Source organism: Falco peregrinus, chromosome Z (genome assembly GCF_023634155.1).
Source record: "Falco peregrinus isolate bFalPer1 chromosome Z, bFalPer1.pri, whole genome shotgun sequence".
NCBI classification, from domain to species: Eukaryota; Metazoa; Chordata; class Aves; order Falconiformes; family Falconidae; genus Falco; species Falco peregrinus.
Genome location: NC_073739.1, coordinates 2,770,042 through 2,793,071, shown reverse-complemented (window position 1 = coordinate 2,793,071; position 23,030 = coordinate 2,770,042). Strand labels below are relative to the sequence as shown.

Sequence of the window (23,030 nt, the reverse complement as noted above, 5' to 3'; positions counted from 1 at the left end):
TGCCATCTTTGATTCTTGATCACACTCTATTTCCATCTCACCAATTCATCTTCAGGGTCTCCCAGGAAAACAGAAAAATAATTAAGAACAAAACATATAGAGCTCACAGAAGATGAGAAGAAAAAACATAACTGGTCTGGTGTGTTGAAGAAGCACAATTACTTGCAAGACACATTATTAACATTAAGAGTTCTCAGAAAAGCCTGGAGATGGCCAAAGTTTGTAATAAGTCAAATCAAATTCCAAGGCAAAGATAACATAGATCAGAAGACAAAAATCAATTAATATTCTGGACGGAAATGTGTAAAGTTTGTGTGATGAAGTGCTAAGTCAAAAGGGTATTTATATGAAAATGATTCTCCTGATACTATCTGGCAAAATGAAGACCATGCAAATCCCTTTTACAGATCCCATACATCTATCTCCAGAGAAAGCGATGTTAAAAGTGAGATAATCTGTATTTTTTTCATGAACTTTTTTTGGTGCTCCATTTCTTAAGCAGTAGAAATGAGAATACTGTAAAGAGGAAAAGATTATCTAGCCAGGAGTATTAAGCAGCTATGAATGTCCAAACCCTAGTCCCATCGAAACTTGACAGTTTGAAGAAAACAGCTTCATACGGTAAAAAGCCTAACTTGTGAAAAGAAAGAGAAAACACTGTAGTCTGAGAGACTATAAATAATTCCAAATGGAAAGCCGGTGGTTCAGCTGGCATAAAATAATTTCCTTTATTTTCAGTCAGCTTGGAAAACTAATGTTTTAATATATCACCTTTCAATCATTATTTTATTTTTTGCAGAAGTTGCTTGATTTCTCCCCATGCTTGTATTTTTCTTCAGTGGTTTTTCTTTTTTTCAGTAAAAAAAATTTCATTAATATGTAGGGTCTGTTTTAAAATTAGTATGTTCTGCTGCCTTTTTTCCTGTAGATTTCTGTAGCTTTATACTGGTGAGTCATAGTGTCCATACTGCTGAATTTTCCAAACAGAGGAAGCGCATAACCCGCATTTTTCACCATATTGCCACCTTCTACCCTACATCTTCTTCATCAGCAGGATCAAGTCTGCTTAATTTTTGCTGTCAAGCAGACTCCTTAGCAGCCTTCTCCTTTTCCGGCTTAAGACCAAACACCTTACTCTAAAAGAACATATTATCAAAAGATAATCACTGTTATGCTAAAACTGCACAGTCACAACATCTAGTTTTGAACTCAATGAGAACTGAGGACAAAAGCTAAGGTAAACCTCATATTTTTTTTATGGACACAAAGTTTACATAAATCTTGACAGGTTACTCTAGTTGAGTGTTGTAGCACAGCATTAGTTTCCAGAGCCCTGCAGTTTCTACTAGCTGTTTATCCTTCTTTAAAGAAAGTGATTCACAGGTTTTAAGAGTGTCTAGCAAAAGAAGATCACTGTCACAGGAACTGGAAGGCAAGTGAATAACTGCAAACAAAAATCACGATGAGTGGCAGTAAACAGAACTGAGGGAGCATCTGAAGGTGGTAGTGTCTGTGTTGCCTTTGGAACCAGTGTCACTTGGCAGATCCATTACTGATTAGAAAGATATGTGTAAGAAGAGTGATACTGAAATTTGAAGAAGTTTGTAAATAAAGGAGCACTAAGAACAAAAAACAGTTGAAAAGAAGAATGGACTATACATTTCTTATAGGACAATAATCTTCTTGCAGGAAGATGTGCCTGGCAGTGTTCGCTAACACCTGGTGTTTTGGCAGATCCTAAATGGACCAGATCACAACACTGAGGAACAGTGATTTTTATATTAGCTGTGTACGTTTATGGTTGCCACCCCCTCTCCCTCTCCAAAACCCCAGACAGGCACCAACTATGGTTATTTGAAAACTTCTAAGCAGAATTTCAGGATGACACGACTTTTTTGCATGCCCTGAAAGTGGCTGGCTAACTGAAGAACTGATCAACCCAAAATCAAGCTAGGTTAAGAAATGATAAACCTGTTCAAACCAAACCAAACCCCTGAAACTTTTCCTCTCCTCTTCTGATTTATCAGGAAGCTTATGTTTTAGATGTTGTTTTCTCAGTATGCTTCTCCTCAAATCCTGAAAAATAGTCACTATTAAGTGGTACCAGTGTGAACTTCCAAAGTCTTTTCAAAAGTGGTCCAATGCAGCATCATGAATCACAATACTTGCTTTTGCAGAAAAGGTCCTCTTTGCAGCCATATTGAAAAGGAACATTCAAAATCTTTGGTACAACGATACCGAACATTCATTTTTGGAGTTGTTGCCATGGTCTGAGGTGCTAGGAATAATAATGAGCAGGCCTATGAAGTTGCCCGTCGTGACAGCTCTCCTAGCTGTCATAATATATTATGTCATAGCATACATAATATCCATTCATCTTATCTGGGCTCAGTTTAAGCACACAGCTTTCATTCTGCATGCTTTCATGGTCAGATACAAGGCGGGGGGAGGGGGGGGGGTAATCCAAATTATGATGGAAGAAAGGCAACGCAACAAGCTTCACCACTACTATAGATATGATCCTGCAGTTACTTATGCTTCCCAAAGATGATGAATGCACACGGAGCAGTGATCTGCATGTGGAACTGCTCTTCAGATGGAGTTAACTGAACATCTCTCTGAAACCCTCTATGGTATTTATACAGAAACATCACTATCAAGATATGCAGATTAAGCCTCCAAATGTGACAGAACAATATGAAATCACTTTTTTTCACCTTTGTTGAGTGCTCATCAGGCAAGTACCTTGGAGACAGCACACTGTAGCTCACATTGTGCTGTGCATGTGCAGAGCTTTTTTTTTTTTAATCCATCTCCTGCAATATCATGACTGTCTTCTTAAGTGAAGCCTATAATTAACATTATGCTTAATTTGAATCTACATCTTTGCTCAACAAGATGAAAACATTTTGCTAGAACTTAATACATAAAACCAACCATACTGCCTCAAAGTAACATCCATCTAGCCTAGCATCTTGCTCAGTAACTTCTAGTCATGGTGGCCTGAAAATGACTATGAAAAAGACAGCAAGGAAAAAAATTAGGTTTCCACTGATACATCTTCTTGGTATCCAGCAACCAGCAGCTTAGGAACTTCCTCAACCACAGACTGCTTCTGAGTAAATACTGTGCACTAGACTTTCAGTTACACATCTAGCTGCGATTGTAAAGCCCCTAAATCCAATACAGCATTGCATGTGTAATTCCAAGTTTAAAAAACAGCATAAAATAAAACAAAACAATGGAATTTTATGAGTTCATTCAATTTCATTCCCATCTCTTTTAAACGTATGTATTGAGCTGGTATCTCTTCATCAAAGATTCAGAAGACTACCTTAGTTTTGTACCCGTCTAGGGAATGCTACGGACTTCCCACATGCCCCTGCCTTCTTTCTCATCCATTAGCATCAGGAAGGAGTAGGTATTTCGCTCATGCTGCTTGTGGGCTTTGTATAACCCTGCATTCTTTTCATACACTGTTAGATGCACAGAAACAGAGCATCCCAGCCCCACTCAGCCCACAGTCCGCACTGGAACAGCTCACCGCCTCCATAACTCATAAAAATACATGTTGTATCAATATTTAACACCATTCTACTAGCAAATCTTCAAATGCCATGAAGCGCCAGAATTAATTTTAAGACCTACTATAAGGCTTCATATTAAGACACTGTGGCATTTCATTCTTTACTTGTACCTGATTTGTAATTGGAAAATACAGTGAAAAACCATACAGGTTCTTTCTGGGACATTCCTGTTGTTTCTTTTGCTTTACTACTGTATCATAAAACAAAAATAGGGCCCCTGAAAGACTCGCTGACATAAACCCCACAGCACAGGCATTACATCGGGGCACCAGTGGTGTAAATTAGCTGCAGTCTATCAGCTCCTGGCAGCCGGCAGCCAGCTCTGTCTAATTGCAGTAGCTTTCCCCAGACACTTCAATTTCCCAGGCTCTCTCCCAGTGCTATAGCTGGCATGGCCCTTTCCAGCTTTCAAAGTATGACTACACCGAAGAGGGGTGAAGGAGGGGAAAAAAAAAGAATAAAGCTCGTCGTCGTGCACTACAAAAACCCCTCACTAACTAACCCCAACCCCCCTACAAGTAAAACAAACAAAGGGCTGGGGAAATAAGCAACTTGAAAAATAACGGCAGCGGGACAAACTCGGCGCACGGGCCTTCCGGGTGGCTTTAGCCACGCTGCCCGGAGCGGAGGAGCTGCGGAACCCGCGCCTCGCCTCACGGCCCGCCGAGGGGCTGCCGGGCTGGGGGGCCGCGCATCCCCGGCGCCCGCCTCTGCCGCCGGCCGCTGCGGGCAGCCCCACCGCGGTGGGACGAGGCGGACGGGCAGAAGCCGCGGCGGGTCCCCTCGCGGGCGGCAGCCCCCTCCGCGCCGCCTCAGGCCGCCGCTTCGCCCAGCCGTATCCCTCCGCGCCACGGCCCCGGGGCGCGGCCCGGGCGGGAAGGAGGCGGCCCGGCCCGGGCGGGAAGGAGGCGGCCCGCCCCGCGGCCCCCGCTCCCCGCCGCCGCCGGAGGTGTGTTTTCGCGCCGTGCCCCATCAAAGCCCCCTCTGTTATTGAAATGTGAGGCCGCTTCCTCCCCGGCGGAGGCCGCTGGCGGGAGGCGCGGGGCGGCGGGGCGGGCCGGTCACCCGCCGCCGGGAAGAAACGTCTCTTTGTTCGGGCGGGAGGGGCCGGCGCGGCCCCGCCTCAGGCCGGGGCACCCCCGGCCACCCCGCCCGGCTCTCTGAGACACCCCTCAGCGCGGACCCCTGCCCCGAGGGGTGCGGGCAGCCGCGGCCGGGCGCCGGGGCGTTCTGCCTGGGGCCGGGCGTGGGCCTGGGCCAGGCGTCGGAGGGGACCCGGTCCCCAGCGTCCCCCGTGCCACCTCGGCAACCCAGACGCCTCGCTGGTGGCCACCTGCACCTCGTTATCCTACAGCGCAGCGATGCGTGCCACCTCTCTATTTTCACTTGTAATAATGACCGCAAACCAACACCCTGATACTTCGAGGCAGAGCCCTGGTTGGGGTTGTGTGGGTGGGTTTTTTGCCTTCCCAGTGGGGTCTGCTGTGAAGTGGCTGATGACACACAGCAGTGGCTGACCCCTTGCTTGGTGACTGGTGAAGCCAGTGTCTTCAGATGTGCTTTTGCACCAGGATGTGTCAGGCTCTGGCATTTCCTGATGGAGTGGGATTGATGGGCTGCAGCCTCTTTTGATGGTGCGGGCTGAGAGTTTTGACACCCGCAATGATAAAAGCTTAGCAGGGTCCAGGCTGAAAAATGACGTTGGAAAGTTGCAGTGGATGTGACACTGTGGGCAAAAAGGGATAAAATGAATCTGCAAAACCAAGTTGCCTGGGTTACCTGTGCTGTCTAATTACCAGGTTGAGGATTCATGCATACGTTTTGTACAGCTGTTGGCAGATCAGGAATCAAGAGCCTTACTTTTTTTTTTTTTGAAGTAGAGGAAGAGCAACTACACCTGCTTTCAAGTCTAGTAGTATTATTTGGGTCCCAGTGTGCCAACCTGTAGTACATTATCAAGGCTTAGCCTTTCCCTCCCCCTCCCCCCCCTCTTTCCTTTCTTCTGTGATGGTTTGGTTTGGGGTTTTGGTTTTTGCTTGTTTTTTAAATAACAGGCACATTTAGAGATACAACAACGGCAGCACCTTTTGTCTGCAGTTGTAAGAGGTGACATTTAATGTGCATGCTTTTCATGGCATGGGATATAGGGGGTTAAAGCCACATATTGCATGGGGTTTAGCAGACTCCTTTGGGGTTGTGTATCTCGATGTGAAATGCACCATAATCCAGAGACGTTTGATGCTGGAGGAGCACTTTCACCCGAGGTGGTGGTTAGAAATTGCATAAAGGCTTGGGGCCAACGGTTGCCAGACTGTAGGGTTTTGTGATGCCAGTGCCAGGAGCAACGCGTGTTCTGTATTTGGGGTGTAATAAGAGAACCTGGGCTCGTTTCCTGGATAAATAATTCAATTGGAAGTTGGGGTAAAACAAAAACACAACGGGATCCTGTTAGGTCCAGCTGTTTCCACCCCACTACACATCCCCCGCCTTTCATGCATCACTTTCTCCCTGTCTGAAACGAAGTTCCCACCCTCAGTTAATGGTAGGGTGGGGGGTAAATAAGGAGCGGGGGTGGGAGCGAGCAGAGGCAAGTGGTCAGAAGTATCATGTTTCTCAGGGTGTCACACACCCTAAATCCCTAAATTCAACGGTCCCTTCACGAGGAACACTACCAAATTCTTGTTTTATTTTTTCCTCTTTTTTTTTTTTTTTTTTTTTTTTTTAGCCCCGTGGAGTTTTTAGCTCGGGACTTGCGTGCGTTGTGAGAGGCTTTTTTAGGTGCGGATCTCGGAGGGCTGGACCTAAGGGGCGAGGACAGGGACCGACCTGGGGGGACAGGGCAGCGTGCTGTGACGGGGCGGGTGGGTGTGGGTGCATGTGAGAGAGAAACCGCGTGTGGGGGTTTATTTTTTCCTCCCATTCCTGGGGTCTGAATGGAAAGCACGTTGAGCTGTAATTAAGACATCTTGGAGGCGTACTTAACTCATGACGTGTTGCTTTTCTTTTCCTCTCGGTGAGAAAGTGGCTCTCTCTTCCCTGAATCGGGTCCTCTGCCACCCAGAGCCACAGAGACATTCGGGACATAGGCACACACACGCACACACTGACTTAAGGTGAGCACCAAAAACTTCCTCTGCACTTCGCTGTCCTCTGTTTCAAACTGCTGGAGAGTTCTGAGAGCATCTCGACTCGGGAGCTCTGCACAAGGTAAAAATACTGATCAAACTTTTGGGAAGGGCTTTTACTTCTTTATTTTTTGAAAGCTGGATGGGAATCCAGTAAGCAATGTCTGTGGCACCAGCTCCAGGGCTACCCTGAAGGGATTTTGAAGCTATCTAATTTGGTGGGGCGGGGGGCAAGGGCGAAAGAGGGATTGAAACTGGCTAACTTCAATGTGTTTGACTTTTAAGTGCTCTGTGTTACCAAAGGAGAGATCATATTGCAACTGCAGATTCTGTCTGAAAGACAAAAGTTGTATACTTCTGTTCTGTGGCTTCCTCCTATGGGATTATACATTTCACAGGGATTTGTCTTTCTTGAGGGATTTGTCCATCCAGTCAGATGCTTTTAGCAGTTTTTAGGACATAGGAAAAGGAGGACAGTAGACCTCGCAATGATTTCAGGGGCTGGAAGTAGTTTTGCATAAAGTACTGACCATCCATTTAGAAGTAAAAAGATTTGGCTAAGATGTGATAATTTACATACTGATGTCGTATTTGGCTATTTATTGTCAGGGAAAGCTTGAATAACATTTGGCATGAGTTTCTGCATCATCTCCACTCACCAAGAAAGTTAGGATGCCACAGCATTTCGAACGTGTATCTGCACATCAGCTGGTCCATGGCTATGATAAACTATCATTTTACTGGCCGTTTGTTTCTTGGGGTCAAATGCGTATAAATATGTCATCCAGAACGTTTTCATGGCAGAACTGCTTGTGTGGTGGGTTAGATAGGAAGGGTTGGAAAGCCTTTGCATGTTTGAATTAGAGGTTTATTGCGACTTGTGTATCATTAGAAAGGGGATTCATTACTGCTAGGACCTTTTGGGGCAGAAAATATTGCCATATATGTTGCTGTGTGATGTCATGTAATTGACATAGACTCTGGGAACCTGGCAAAGTGACCAAGAAAATCATGTAGTTTGTTAACAGCGATGCATTTGTGTTAATGGCTAGCAAGACTGTTTTAGTGCCTAAATGTGGAAAGAAGCAATCTGGAAGGATTCCTATTGTTTTGTTAGGAAAACATTGTTAGGAATATGTATGATGTGGTAGCTGAAACATAGATGCAGTAAGGCTGTGTAACTATGGATACACACACGCTCAATCAACATTTTATAGAGACAGAGTATTTTCAGCACGTGGAGAAATGTATCATAAACAGAAAAATTATTATCGGCTCCTGTGGAGAGGGAACCAGGAGTCAGCAGTCTCATGCCAAGGCATGTCACACGGAATGCCAAATTCTCGTGCTGCAAAGAGACAGCTCATGCTTCCCTGGTTTTTCGTATCTAATGAAGGCAGATCTTCAACTCCTGTAAAGCATAGCTAAGTGGAGTTGCTCTGAATTCATTATATGAAACCCTAACCCATGTGTACTTACCTGTCTCACATTTAGTGACAAGGGGAAAGGGAGGAAGGAAGAATGCAGAAAGGAACAGAAAGAAAAAAATAGTAATTTGTGATACTTTTGAACACAACAGTTAAAGCAAAATGGGAAAAATAATTTTGTAGAGAGCAGAGAGCAGCTTTTTCAAGTTAAGTAATAAAAAAAAAAGTCAATGTCATAATCAAGACACTGCTGGTCTGCACTGAAAGTGTGCCAAAAGGCCTCTCTTTCTAATAAGATTCCTGAATGTATAAGCAGATTTCAATAAGAAAGAGAAAAAAAACCCTGGTTCACTATGAAGGAAAGTACTATCCACAGCAATGTCCTCTTCAGAGACATGACTGACAGCGTAATTCACAGCAAAGCATCCTTTCGTAATAAAAGTAGTGGGCTCAGTTTCATTTTCAGTTAGCATAGTTAATACAACTAGCAGCTACTAAAAAAAAAATCCCTGAAGTTGTACATCGGCTTGGGACTGGAAGGGGAGAGATTTTAGAGAAGGGTGGAGGGATTCTGCAGCAAACTGCAGTGCACCCTTGTTTTCACAGTTTGTAAAAGGATAAGAAGAACACTTCTATTACAGTTCCCCAACCTCTCTGATCTTATACTGATATTGGCTAAAGGAAATATTTTTGTCCACTATTGCTCACAGTCTGGAGCCAAAAGAACTGTTATCAATACTTCCTTAATCAAGTCATTTAACCTCCTTGCCCTGCAGTAAAAATCTGGAAATAATATTGACCAATCTTTAAAAAGCGTTTTGAGAACTTCAAGTGAAGAGTGACTTTGGAATTGCTCAAATTTAAATATATTCAAAGTTTTCTAATTCATTGCAAGGATTAAAGTGTGAGAACTGAAATTAATGTTTTCTGCTTTTCATTTGCCTTTTCATTGAAGCGGTAGTTAAACTATCCTTGGAAGTTGAAATACTTTGCATTTCTGTTTCGTTGTAAACCTGACAGTGTATTTCATTACTTAAAACACTCAGAAAATGAAAAGTTTTGGGAAAAAGATTATTTTCATATGGCAAGCTGCTACTGTTGCTTGTGAGGAAGTATTAGACATTCAGTCTCCACTGTTAGTAACTGTAGTACACAGTACTGCACATGAAAAGGCAGCTTGTAGCTTGTAGGTAACAAAATGTTCTTTGGGGTAAAAAAAAGGCTGAATATACTCAGGATTTCAATCAATGGTGTTTAAGGAGGATTAGAGGAAGCAGCTGGCTAAACAAATATTAGGTGTAGAGTGGATGCAGTGGTATAAATTAATAATGCAGTTCTTTATCTGCTGTATGAATGGGAGGTTTTGTGGAGCCAAGACGACCTAAACATGGTCACTGTGTGCCACCTAGTGGACATTGCAAGACGTCTTTCAAAAGATTTTTCTTTTATTCAGAACATCTGCAACTAATCCAGGTGCAGCTTAACTGTAAATGGTTAGTTTTATTCGGTTCTACCATTAAAAGCTATCAGCTAGATTCTGCACCCTCCCCCTCAGATTTTTAGGGGAAGTTCTTTCTGCGTTTTAAGTGCCTATTAGATCTGGTAAAAATCAGTTCAGCTTTTAATGTGATTTGCCACTCATATCTGTTTCCAAAGACTTGTTAAATCATTCCGTAACAAATAGCTACAAATTAACACTTAGTCTAACATACTGAGCGGTTACTGTAAAAGTAAAGAGATTTCTGTACAAATATTGTGGGAGGAGAAGCTATTTTCAGCAGTAAGGATTTCAAAGCTCCTTCCAAAACTCCTTGATCACATAGGATGTGCTTTTGTTAAACCCCGTTTTGTTTTTTCCCTGAATATTTTGTCAATGATAGGCACAGACAAAGAAAGGGTCAAATTATTTCAGCTGGCTAATAAAAGATCATAAATCCTCTCTATCTTCTTTTTCTATGCATGTCATCTGTCTCCTGCTCTCTCAGACCTCGCACACACTTACATCTAGACTGTCCTTTCTCTTTGTTAGGGAAAGGAAAATCGTTTTTTGGTCTACCGGATTGTTTATTCAGTAGGAGGTCTTCACGTGCAAGCTCTAAAGGATCCCATGAAACAACAAGGTTTTAAGCTGGCATACTGTAATCTGGATATATTTTGTGACTGGTTTTATGCTATGTGATCAGCACATATGCTGCCACTTCCTATGTTTTTTGAAAATCTCACCATCATCGCAACTTCCACTGCAGTCATCTCCTAGGCACCTAAATGAAGTGCTGAATCTGTGGTTCTGATCCCACAGTTTTCAAGTAAGTGCAACAATGGCTACTGGGCAAAGAGGTGTTAAAATGCTTGCCAAAGTCAAGCTGCCTGTGCTTTGCTTCCTCCTGATTTTCATCACTGTCTGAACAGTAAATCAAACAGCAACATCACACTTAGCAGAACAAACAATTTCGGTGCCCTTCTCATTCACTTAGCTTTGAAAACACATTTTTTTTTTGTTTCTTTTTAGCACAACAGAATGGAAGTCTTGAAAATGATCAATGGCTCTGAAAACAAACATTTTAAACATTCATTAAGAAGTCACAGAGCGGTGGTACTCTGTACTGGCTACTTCGAAAACTTTTCTCAGGAGTTGTTAACATGACGCATGAGTTAGTGGCTTAATGAGAAGGAAATCTGCCTTTCCATTAATCAGGCAAAGTTTGCAAATGGCGGTCTAGGAAGGTGAAATACCACACCAGCAAATGGGCCAATCAATTTGGTGCTATGCTTCATAGGTGGCTACTTTTCTTTTTAGCTCTGCCTGGCCTGGTGCTGTGCATCACAAGAGCTGCTAATGGAGCCCGACCCAGACTGTATTAATGAGAGTCTTTGCAAGGCTTGCAAGCTTTTCACTGGTGTCCCTGGCACAGAGAGTCACTGCTGTTTCCTAGAGCAGGGCACATCAGATATTGCAGCAGAATCTACATCATTAATTGTCTGGCATAATAGATATAAAATTGTGAGACTAGAAGAACATCCCTGGTTATATGACTCTTGCTTCAAAAAATGTCATTTTGGCATTTATCTAATAGCAGAACACCATTATCTTGAGACAGCTTTCCATTAATAATATCTAAAAATTACTTTAAATGCTTGCAGCCTACAAGGAACATATGGGCAATGGAGACAGGTTAGATTAGAAATGTGACAGAAATCTTAGTAGTAGAAAACAAATCTTCCAAATTGCACCAGGGGAAAAAGAAGGAAAAGTTACTTAGAGGTGGTTCAAATTTGGTTTGATCACTTTTGGACTCTTCTTTTGCAAGTGGAGGTATTAAATTTGGATCTGGTTGGGATTTTTGTGCATGTTAATTTACACTGCTTATGTCATGGTACCTGGTAACTCATCATCTAAAGTGTATCAATAACTTGTTAGTGCATTGTACCATGAGGCATACTGACATCTGTTGTGACTAATGTTTCTTTACATTCAGAATTCCTTTCCTACAACAATGCCTATACACATAGAGAAGAAGCAGTCTGTGTGCATCTATGCGTATGTATGTGTGTACATAAAAATATATAAGTATATATGCTCACATGCCCTATTAGAATGTGTAATGTAGTTTTTGGAACCTGGTGATTGAAAATCAATTGTGTAAAATGGCACACTGCTGCTGATTTGTAGTTTTTAGTGTACAGACTATTACCCTCCATTGTTTTAAAACTGCTGATTCATTTTTCCACTAGTTAGTGGCTATCAGTGCTTGGCACTTGCGTTTTGGAAGATCATATACACAAAAGGCATGGTACAGTACCACTGCACTGTGAGATTCTGATCCAACAAAACAATACATAAGCAACTTTACTTACATTAGTAATTCAGTGAAATCAATAGAAACTCAAGAGAGGGCTCAGTGAATAAAACTATTCAGCTCTTTGCAGAATGGCACCCATAATACCACACATGGCTGATCCAAAAGCAGTACATAAAGGTCCTAACCTGCAAATCTCTTTAGCTTTACAGACATAGTACCTCAATGATGTCAATAAAGTGTTAAGTAAAACTGCACACTTACAAAGCATAGTGGAATCAAGACCTGCACCTATGGAATGTCTGTGTAGAAGTACATGGTTAATCACAGAATGGTCAAGGTTGGAAGGGACTTCTGGAGGTCATCTAGATTAATGTAGGAAAAAAACTCTAATTGCTAAAATAACTTCCCAAACTCTCCAACTGGAACTGAGTAACTACTCATCTATTTATTAATATTTGAGAAAATACATGCTACGCCCCGAAATGTCTGTGTGGTGGGTTTTTTTTCCCCCATGAATGTATTTTCAAGAGAAAGAAAAAAAAAAAACCAAGCCTGAGTCGGATGCAAAAATACTGCCTAGAAAAGGGAAAAGCACATTGCAAATTTTACTGTTTTGTAATAGCTGTGAAAACATTATACTGTTGGGCCCAACTAAGAGATTTATAAGTCACATCAGAGAAAAATAGTGTTACTGTAGGGGCAGTGGGTCTTTTACTCAATTGCGGTGGTACATGTATTGCAACCACAGCAGTCCGTAACAGTGCTGCCCCCTTCTGATACACGCTGCTTGTTGCCTGAGATAATTTGCTCCCCATTTTCTAAAACCCGAGATTCTGTATATGCAGTCGTGAAACTGCGGTTTTAATTTCATGCATAACCTGAAAGATTAATGAGGACATTTTTATTTTCAGATAAACTGTGTTTCTCGATTTCAAATGTCTGAAGTAAAATGTGAAGTTTAGCTGAGTCTTTGTAACTTGTTTCTTTACTAGCTTTGATAATACAGATTTCACATAGGTGTGCAAAGTTTGATTCAGCTTTTATTAGCAAGTCAAGCAGGCAAGCAGATCTTTTTTGTTTGGTTTGGGTTTTTGGTTCAGATGTTGCTGTATTTATTCTTTGATTGGTTTGATTAGAACACGTTTTCACTGGTGTACCAAAATAAACTATGGTTGGACTCGGTTATCTTAAAGGTCTTTTCCAATCTAGATGATTCTAAAAACTGTATTAATGCAGTGACTGTGTGTTTGTCTGGTTGTGCATGTGGTGGTGTGTCTGGTCACATATATCATGTCATGCAGTTTTGATGTACTTTGGAACTTAATGGTCAACTTTGTGAGCCAAGAACCAATGAGAGACGGTAAAGATGTTGATGTCTCAGGCATTTTTCAGATTTTGCCCAGCTGGCACAGTGAATAGAGATGATGGTAATTCAGCTGTTATTACTGGTAAAGATAACTCCAGTCTACTAAATTTTTACTCTTTTAAATATTGATTAAAAGGCTTGGTAAACCAGATTATAGTCTGGCCACATTGTACTGCAGATGTGTTCTCTCAAATGTCGTTACAAATGAGAAAAGGCACAGAAGTCAACAGATCAGCTTTAGCTTTTGCTAAAGAAGTAGGCTATCAACACATTTGATTGCCAGGCTAAGAGGCACCATGTTCAGAGCCATTTATCCCGTGGCTGGTGCCTGCTATGGCACCCTGATGATACTGTTCCGTGGGCTGGTTTGAAGTGACATGGTCCCTTATGCCCCCTGCATAAGGGAGCACATAGTAGGAGACAGATAGAAGCACTTGGCTGCTGCAGGGGCTCTATGTCTTTCAGCACAGCTCCTTTGAGCCTGTAAACCATGTGCCAGACAAAAAACTGTTGCGCTTCAGATGTGTGACATGCTGGTCTCATTCTGACAACATAAAATACAAAAAAGCAGAAAAGAGCAGGTAGAAATAGAATGTCTTCACAGGAGCCAGAGGTGCTGTGCAATTAAATAAACAATGATGTGTCATGGGTAGTCCAGCAGGACAAAATGCAATTTTTAACCAAAAATCTCTCAGAGTAGTTCAAAAGAATAATAAAACATTTGTCAGTGTGTCTGAATGGTTCTCTTTAATACCAACATCTGGTCTTTTAGCCAGTGAATGGGTTGTTGCTTCCAATTTCCAGGCATTTCATTGTGTTTTTCCCCATGAGCAGGCTAAGACAAGCATGCAACTATTACATTTTTTTCCAAAGCAACCTCCATATCTGATTGCATCTACATTTTAATGTATGCCTTACTCTGATCAAATCAGACAATAAGAAAAACTTTAAATCTAGTAGGGCATTCCCCCTAGGAGGGGGGGAATGACAGTGGCATGTATAACATCATCATAAACAAGCTAGAAAGATACTGCCTTGATAAAGCTAGTGTGACGTGTTTTCAAACTTGGTTAGGAAACCAATAGCTCACTGTGAAAATTGAAACACATAGCAAATGGGATTCTGCCAGGGCTAGCCAGCTTTGGAACTCTTCAGTATTTTTGTTGGTAACTCGGATAATGGAACAGAAAACAAGCTTAATTTTTTTAGAAAATTCAAAATAGGAAGAGATTAAATTATTTTGGAAGCTATGCTTTAAAGTTAAAATGTTCTTTTCTAATGGCAGAAAAAAATGGGGAAATTTTTTTTTCAACAGAATGTGGCAAACTGGGGCAGAAAGAAAACAATCCACAAAGGTGGATAAGGTTAAAGCTCTCATTTGAGCTTGTTCTGGTGCCAGGTATTGCATGTTGAGAGCTGTATAGGCCAGCTAAAAAAGAAAGTCATAAAGAAAATGATAAAAATGACAAGGGCATGGACCTGTTGAGGTGAGTCCAGAGGAGGGTCACAAGGAGGATTAGAGGGCTGGAGCACCTCTCCTGTGAAGACAGGCTGAGAGAGTGGGGGTTGTTCAACCTGGAGAAGAGAAGGCTCCAGGGAGACCTTATAGTGGCATTCCAGCACCTAAAGGGTCTGACAGGAAAGCTGGAGAAGGACTTCTTATAAGGGTGTGTAGCGATAGGACAAAGGGGAATGGTGTGAAGATGAAAGAGGATAGATTTAGATTAGATATTAGGAACAAATTATGAATTGTGAGGGTGGTGAGGCATTGGAACAGGTTGCACAGAGAAACTGTGGATGCTCCACCCCTAGAAGTGTTCCAGGCCAGGCTGGATGGGGCTTGGAGCAACCTGGTCTGGTGGCAGCTGTCCCTGACCATGGCAGGGGGGTGGGAATTAGATGTTCTTTAAGGTCTGTTCCAACCCAAACCATTCCATGATTCTAGGAAGCACGAGTTGGAAGAACCAGCTGAAAAAAGTAGCCTAGCCTAGCCTAGCCTAGCCTAAAGATGAACACACTGAAGGACAGGTGTAATCATAAGTCTTTAAATCATAAAAAGGAGCTACAAAGATAAAGAAAATCATCTGGTCCCTATGTCTGTAGCAGAGAAAAGGACAAGTACAGGGTGCATATTCCAGGAAGAGAGACAGGAGAAAGAGATTTCTAAATGAGAAGGCTCAGACATAGGTTGTCTGGAAAGCCTGTAAAGTCCCATTGATTCAGTTTTCAATACCGTGTCAGACAAAATGGATAGAAGTATAAAGGTGGTGACTCCTTTTGGCTTTCTGTTGGACAACTTTTCTACAATTCTACTGAATTGGACAGTTTTGCTTGGGAGAAATACTATTGAAAATTATGACGCGTTGATATCTAAACAAGCAGAAGATTTAACAAAATCTGAAGAGGTTAATAAGTTTTCACAGTTGTGGCTCATGAATAGAAATCTTTGTTCTTGAATTTAGTAATGCAAATATGTTATCTTCGCAGATACATTTGAGTCCAGTCTGGCTTCAAATAGCATTTGGGTAAATGGAACTTGAGATTACTTACTTTTAATCATGTACTGCAAACCTGAGACAAAGAAAGCATCCTCACCTATGCATATCACCACTCCAAGTTATTCATTTTAGGTACCAAGTTGATAGAAACTTTAGATTCACTGTTTTTCAAGAAATATCAAACAGCAAAAAATATGCAGAGAATTATGAGGTGTCACTTGAATAGAACATTGGCAAGGAATAATGGCCATCTATCAGAAAATTAAAGCTACCACATTTATGGAAAACAGTTAAGTGTCAAGGGAGAGCACAAACATTTATTTTCAGACCAGGAGACATAGATCCTGTCAAGTCATATGGTGAGGGTGACTTATTTTTGGTGCATTTGATGATCGATGCAGATTCTGTTATTCTGTCTGAGGAACATTGGTTCAGAACTGCACCATTACTGAATTACTTCAGTTTGTTTGTTTGGACTTCAGCCTTCTCCTGACATTATTTTAGAGAAATGTGACTTTTTATTTCTAGCTGATTATGAGTTTCAGCAAATCTATATTTATTTCTGTGACTTCCAGCATGCAAAATAGTAATCTCAGAAAACCACCCTCCTTTTGCAGACAATGATATTCATTGATTCTTTTTTTTTATTATTTTATTTTATTACTCCAGAAACTGCCATGGAACTATGATTTACAGGTTTTATGCTTTTAAAAAATATATATATTAGTACCAACTGCCCAGTTTATATTGAATTTCTCACATAAAAGTTAAATAAAGTCTTACAGATGTAGTGTAATAATGGAGACCACATGCTGGAGGGCAAGAGCTCACCCTAACAAATACATCTAAAGAGAGGGAGATGGGGGTCTCCAATGTGGAAGCACACCATCTTTGAGTTCCTTTGACACCAAATAGCCAATTTAGCATATTTCTTGTATCAGTCTTGAATACACCCTAAACTATGACCTGAAGTTATTAGAAATCCAGGATCTTGGTTCAATAAATTCTGGCTTTCTGTGTTCTAAGTCCACAGAAATGCCATCTATGAGCAAGAGCTCTTTTGGCAATGGAGTCACAGTCCCATTGTGTCTACTTCAGGGAAATTTATAGATGGTCTTTGTAGTCTGGAAGAAAACCAGAAGCAAGAGCACGCCTCTTCTTTTGCAATTAAAAGTTTGCAAGTTCAGTTACTGTGCGGTGTGTAAATAAATAAGAACAAAAGGACAAATTGAACACTCTGCTGGTCAACAGCTGTAACTTTTTATTCCCACGTTTTTAGGATGCATATTGTCATTTTAGGAAATCTTGCAGATCTGAAATAAGAAATTAAAAGGCAATTCTGGTTCCCTGTAGGTACATAAGCTCTTCCCAGACTTCAGTAAGGACAAAGGAAATACGTGTGGGCTTACCTCAAGGAGAATTTGGTTCATATTTCTCTGTCATGGAAGCCTAAGCATGGCAGGTGGCCTAGAAAGCATAACAGTCTACTCTTGCATTTTCATAACATTTTGTGGGTTTGTTTTATTAGGTCATCAGTTTTAAAGTCATAATATTAGATGAAAGTCTTGACTCCCACTAAGAAAAATCTTTTTGGCCTTTGCGCTTACAATGGAAATCTTGAATATGTGAACTGCAGAAGTAAATTGGAGTCCTAACTACATGATTTGGTTTAGCAATTCTCTGTATCATTGGGTTCAGTGAGACTGAAAGAGGCATTATCATCTCAGTGGCACCCAGTGACAGAAACAAGAGGCAACGAACCCACACAGAAATAACAGAAATTCTGTTTAAACATAAGTGAAAACTGGGGGGTGGTGGGGTGGGGTGGGGTGTGTGTGATTGAACACTGGAACAGGTTACCCCTGACATGGTGGAAGTGTCTCCATTCTTGGAGACAGTCCAAACCCAACAGGACCTAAGCAGCCTGCTCCGCCTGACCCTGCTGTGAGCAGAGCGGTTGGACTAGACAATCTCCAGAGGCCTTTTCCGACCTCAGCTAATCTCTGATTTTTTCTTTGCTACGGTCAAATTCATATTTGCTCATGTATTATCTAAACTCAGAATACTGAAGAGAGAAAAAGTCATTGATTGTAGCTAAAAGGGCTATGCTATGGGTTCTCTCTTAGCTGCCTGGGTATACAAAAGCACAAGAATAAAGAAGGATGAGATGCTACAAAATGATGCCAAACCTCCAGTTTAGCAGCATTTCCCAATGCTGTTCAAGGAAAGGGGAAGAAGGGCAAAGGTAGTGGGAAAGAAAGGGTAAAAAATACCAAAATTGCAATACTGCTTTTCCTCAGACAGGAACAGAGAGACGTGAAGAGGAAGGTTATCCCTTCTGTGTGTGGTAATGACTGCTGTCAAGTATTGAACAAGTCTCTTAAAACTGTGTTTAGCTGAATCTAGAGAAGGAAGCGAAGAAAGACCATGTGCAGAAAACACAGGGCTCATTTACACTGTTTCCCAGTTGACTCTTCAATTTCCTGTCATGCAGCCCTTAATTGCTCTTGGCTTTGACCTTTAATGTAATTCTCCGGCACTGAACTGATCAGCATCCCTAGACTGACTCAGGAAGCTATGGGTACTTCATGGTTGATTCAGTGTTAGAAGAGCCTTTGGAAGTGTTATCTTTCATCTCACAATGATTTCAGATATATTCCATATAGCGTATTGCTTGGACAGTGAGGAATGAGCCAACAGATTTGCCTATGATGCTGACCTTTGCTTTCCTCCTGAAATAAAATTACAGTAGAGGATAGCCAAAAGCCCATAGGCACAAACCACACCATTAGGGATAGATAAGTTAGTGCTGGCTGTGTCCTTGTAATACAGTTTATCACTTCACTGCTGCAGGAATTCTAGTATGATTGTAAGTCAGGCACCATTATTGAAAAGCTGAAGACCAGCATCTTACTGCTTGTATCTCCCTGCCCCTGAGACTGAGACTTGGGCTTGCAGGGAATCGCTACTGCCGTCTTAACTCCTTGTTGTTTGAATGCTTTACTAGCAGAGAGAGTGTAACACAGTATCAACGAGAGATTCAGCCCTCTGATAACAGGTATTAATTGTTATCTTTTAATTATGTATTACTTGCAATTGGGAAGAAAGTATTACTGAGTAGTTAAGGCATTTTACTCTGAGGATATTTTACTGTTGCTTGAGAAGCATAGTTTCAATTCCTTGCTCAGATTTAAATCCCTGCATGACCTTGCATAGGTTGGGAGCCCTTAGTCTTTTGGTCTTCCATCTATAAAAACGGGATGATAAAGCTTCCCCTCCGCAGAGCTATGCTGTGAAGATACAGGTATTCTTGTGTCATGGTGTAACCATGTGCTTGGCCCAACCCAGCAGGTTGCTCACTGCCCCGTTAGGATGGGGGAGAGAACTGGAAGGGTAGAAGCAAGAAAGCCGGTGGGTTGAGGTAAAGGCAGTTTAGTAAGGAAAACAAAAGCCGCTCACACAAGCAAAACTAAACAAGAAATTCGTGCGCTGCTTCCCATTGGCAGGCAGGTGTGCAGCCATCTCCAGGATAGCAGTAACTTCTTGCTACAGTAGCATCCACTGTTACAGTCACCCTCCAAAGTGGAAACAGCATCAGCCTTCTTTCTCTTTAATTCTGGGGTAGGCAAACAACAGGGTGAGACCATGTCTCTTCCAATAGTCTTAGCAACAACCCTGAGCCACCTTTGATAGCATACATATCAAAGAGGCTTGACTTTAATCAATGCATTAGAAATGTATGTCACATCACCCATGTCAAACTTTCCTCTGTTTTCCTTTTATTCAGCCCAGTCAGTGCAGCCCATTTTGTGCATATTTATTTCATAAGGAGCACTGGGCCAGGGCACCATTTTGCATGCTCTTAAGGTACGCTCCCAAGATACCTTGATATTAAAACCAGTTTCTATACACCATGCTCACATCTTAAGCTGAGTATTTATAGCATAAGAAAATATCAGGGATTTTAGAGAATTTAGGGTATTCAAGGTTTTAGCATGTGGGAGAGGACATTTATGACCTTGGAGTTTCAGGAAAGCCCATAGGAACTTAGGCAAACAGTAGTAACGATACTTTAAGAAGTGTGAGGTCTAATCCTGTCCCCTTTGTGTGTAGATCTGATACGTGCCATAGCAATGTGGCAGAAGTGGCTTGTGGAAGGACCAGAGGTTTAAACCTGTTATCTCCCAGCAGTATGTGCCCATCCACCTGTTTGCAGTAGTTGACTTAGGCAAACTAGCTGAGTATTCCTGCTAAAGCTCTTACCCATGAAAGCATTGTGATGTATTTAAGTAGTAATTGCTACACTTCTGACATTACACCTTTACTTCTCTGAACAAATAGGAGCTGTGGGCCACTCTGAGAGATACCTTTTGAGGCAGAATACTGCAGACTGAGCTAGGAAACATGTAGCTGCTGGCCGCAAGCTCACATTTGGAACATTTTCTTCAGAATCATGAAAATAATACTTCGTTCTTACAAATCTCTTTTCATCCCTATGTCTTAAATTGCATTACAAAGATGGCCACTAGCATTAAGTCATTTGGTAGAAGTGGAGGTAAGTTTATTGTTATTATTATTAATAATAATAATAATAACTTGGTTTGGAACACATTTAGCGGTTTCAAAGCAAAGAGAAATCTTAAGGGTTTTGTTTGTTTGTACACACGCATTATGCAGAGAACCCTAAATATGCCGATGCATGCAGATGGTGACAAACTCCAAAAGTTTCTATAGAAATGTCTATGGAAGGACTGCTTCCTGTGCACTGCTCAGAGATACTGTACAGTCACAATGAGATTCAAGTAACAGACGAGCAAAGAACACTTTGCCAGAAAACATTTTCAGGTCAGGATATTGCCTCAGCTAGCTTGCAGTGCTGAAAATGTTTACTGGATTTATAGCGTATCACTACAGTAAGCAGTGGATGTCTCTTGTGAAATTAATAACCTTTGCTTCAGTGACCAAGAAGTATAGACAGTGTTGTTTAACCACTCCTCTTGCATGCTAAAAAACAAACAGTATTTGTCTTTGACAGCACCGATTACTCTGTTTTGCCAACCCCAAAAAGTTAGATCACTTTTCCTTTTTTTCTGATGGCTAGCAAAATGGAAGCTATGCCTACACAGATATTTTTGTCTTTTTCTTTATCCTTGTAAAACATTAAAAACTAGTGGTCACAAGTACCCTCATACACTTTAGCAAGGTTTGTTTACCTTAGGATTTTTTGTTTGGTTAGTTCATTTTTCATAGATTTTTTTCCCCCACAGGTATTAGTGTTGTTCTGGGTGTTTTACAACATCTAGAGGATCTATTTCTAGATGTCCTAGGGAATGCTAAGTAGTAAGATTTTATTCTTTTATTTTCTTACCATGTAAACACAAGAAAGGAGGATTTTTCAGCTGGAGGTGAACACACAGTTGGACAGTGAAAAATGGTTATAACTTTTCATGAAGGGGAAAAAGGCTTCTGAGGAAAACTAATTTTTTAATTTTTTTTTTCATAAAATCACAACTGACTGACAAAGTGGAGGTACTTAACACCCACAAAAATTTGCAGGGACTATGCCAAGGTTGGATATTATTGAAAGGTGCTGGACCATGGTCCTGGATGTTCTTTCTTCCTGGCATTTATTGCTTGTTATACCATGGAACAGTAAGGAACTGCACTGTATTGCTCACTGAGCAGCAAGTGTGAGGCCTTTCACTGCAAACACATCTTTTCTTTCCTGTCTGAATAATATTATGGAAAAAGTTTCTTCCAGAATTTTATTAAAAGGTGAATAAACAGTAAATAAATGGTAGCAGTGATGAAGAATTATAAAGAAAGAAATCAGCTAAAGTCCAAATATTGTTTCTGAATTCAGAGCACACAGTGAAAGTCTATGTTGTAGTCAAGGTGCTATTTATAGCTTGTACGTTTAGAGTTTATGCTAGAAATGAGTTTATAATGGAAAGTATGTCGGGTTATGAGTATGCCAGTATCTTTTTTCCAACAAAATCTAATTTGAGACATTTGAACAGAGGTGTTTGGAGTAGGGGACTAGTGCTGAAGCCTTTTTTTTTTTTTTTTTCTTTTCTTATGACCAATTTGAAATCCTTCATAAAATATATGTGCCAGTCCTTTTATAGTAAAAATGAAGGGAATTTCTTGGCTTTTAAATAGCATCTGGCGTTTACAGCCTTTGACGTCCCAGCTGTAAAATAGAGGTCACCCACTATTTTTTAATCTATTTAAACTATTTAATCACACAGAGACTGTAGGGACTGGTGCACAGCCACAGCACATTCTCAGTTCTTTCTCTGATTTTGGTTTTCTTCTCTTGCTGTCATTGTACTCCCAAGAAATGCGATGTGTTGCAGCCACCCTCTGCTTTACACAGAACGGTCTGTCAATTGCCGGTTTGTAAGTATGAATGTTAGAGCTGACTCAGTCTCCACTCCTGTTTCCCACTTTTGTCAGCTGGTAACCTGCAGTCCTTCCTGCAGTCGCACTTTTGCCTTTACCGCCAAAGTCTAGACTACAGTCTGCTTTGTTTAGTATAGCATTTATGCATTTAGAGCTGCATTACATCTGAGGAAGAGCTGTCTTCCCAGGGGTAACCCATGTAAAGCACACCTAGAAGTGAAGTCCCAATCAGATGCTCAGCCAAAAAGTGTTCTTGTCCTCTCCCCCAGCTCCTTGCATACATGCTTGGAGAAGAAACTTGTTTGTTGCTGCAGTTGCTCTCCCCTTCCCATAGAAGAGAAAATATCACATTTCTTTAATTGTTTTTGCCTGCAGCACGTCTGAGACACTGTGACTCCCTGAGAGTAGAATGCCTCTGGAATCTTAACGACAGGAGTTGTTCCATCTTGACACCAACAAAGATCAAAGCTAAATGCTGCAAGTTAGTCTAGAAGTGCAAGAAAAATGATCCTTACTCTACATTTATATAAAATAGATCCATGACTGTACCTTAAAAGATGTGTCATGTAAATTTCAGATGAAAATAGCCGAAGACATTGATTTTGTGTAGTGTCATCTTTTAGTTGGAGGGGCAAAATTGTTCTTCGTTAAATGCAGGCTTTATATGCGTGCTTTTATGCCTATGTCAGGTCCAATTAGAGCAGTGACTTGATTTTTTTAGAAGTAGATTTCTACTTTCTACAGCATTTCCAGTGAGACTAGATTATTAAAAAGCTCATTTTATTATATTTATGCTTTTCAGATTATTTCATTTTGAGGTTC

At 41.2% G+C, this 23,030-nt stretch overlaps 1 protein-coding gene across 1 annotated transcript in view; it reads left to right on the top strand.

Annotated features, from left to right (window-relative positions):
• Window positions 1-6,618: 6,618 nt before the first annotated feature.
• HAPLN1 (hyaluronan and proteoglycan link protein 1) overlaps window positions 6,619-23,030 on the top strand; it is a 65,508-nt gene continuing 49,096 nt past the window's right edge. The window contains exon 1 of the mRNA XM_027784828.2: window positions 6,619-6,794. The gene's annotated coding sequence lies outside the window, so the exon portion shown is untranslated. The remainder of the gene's footprint in view (window positions 6,795-23,030) is intronic.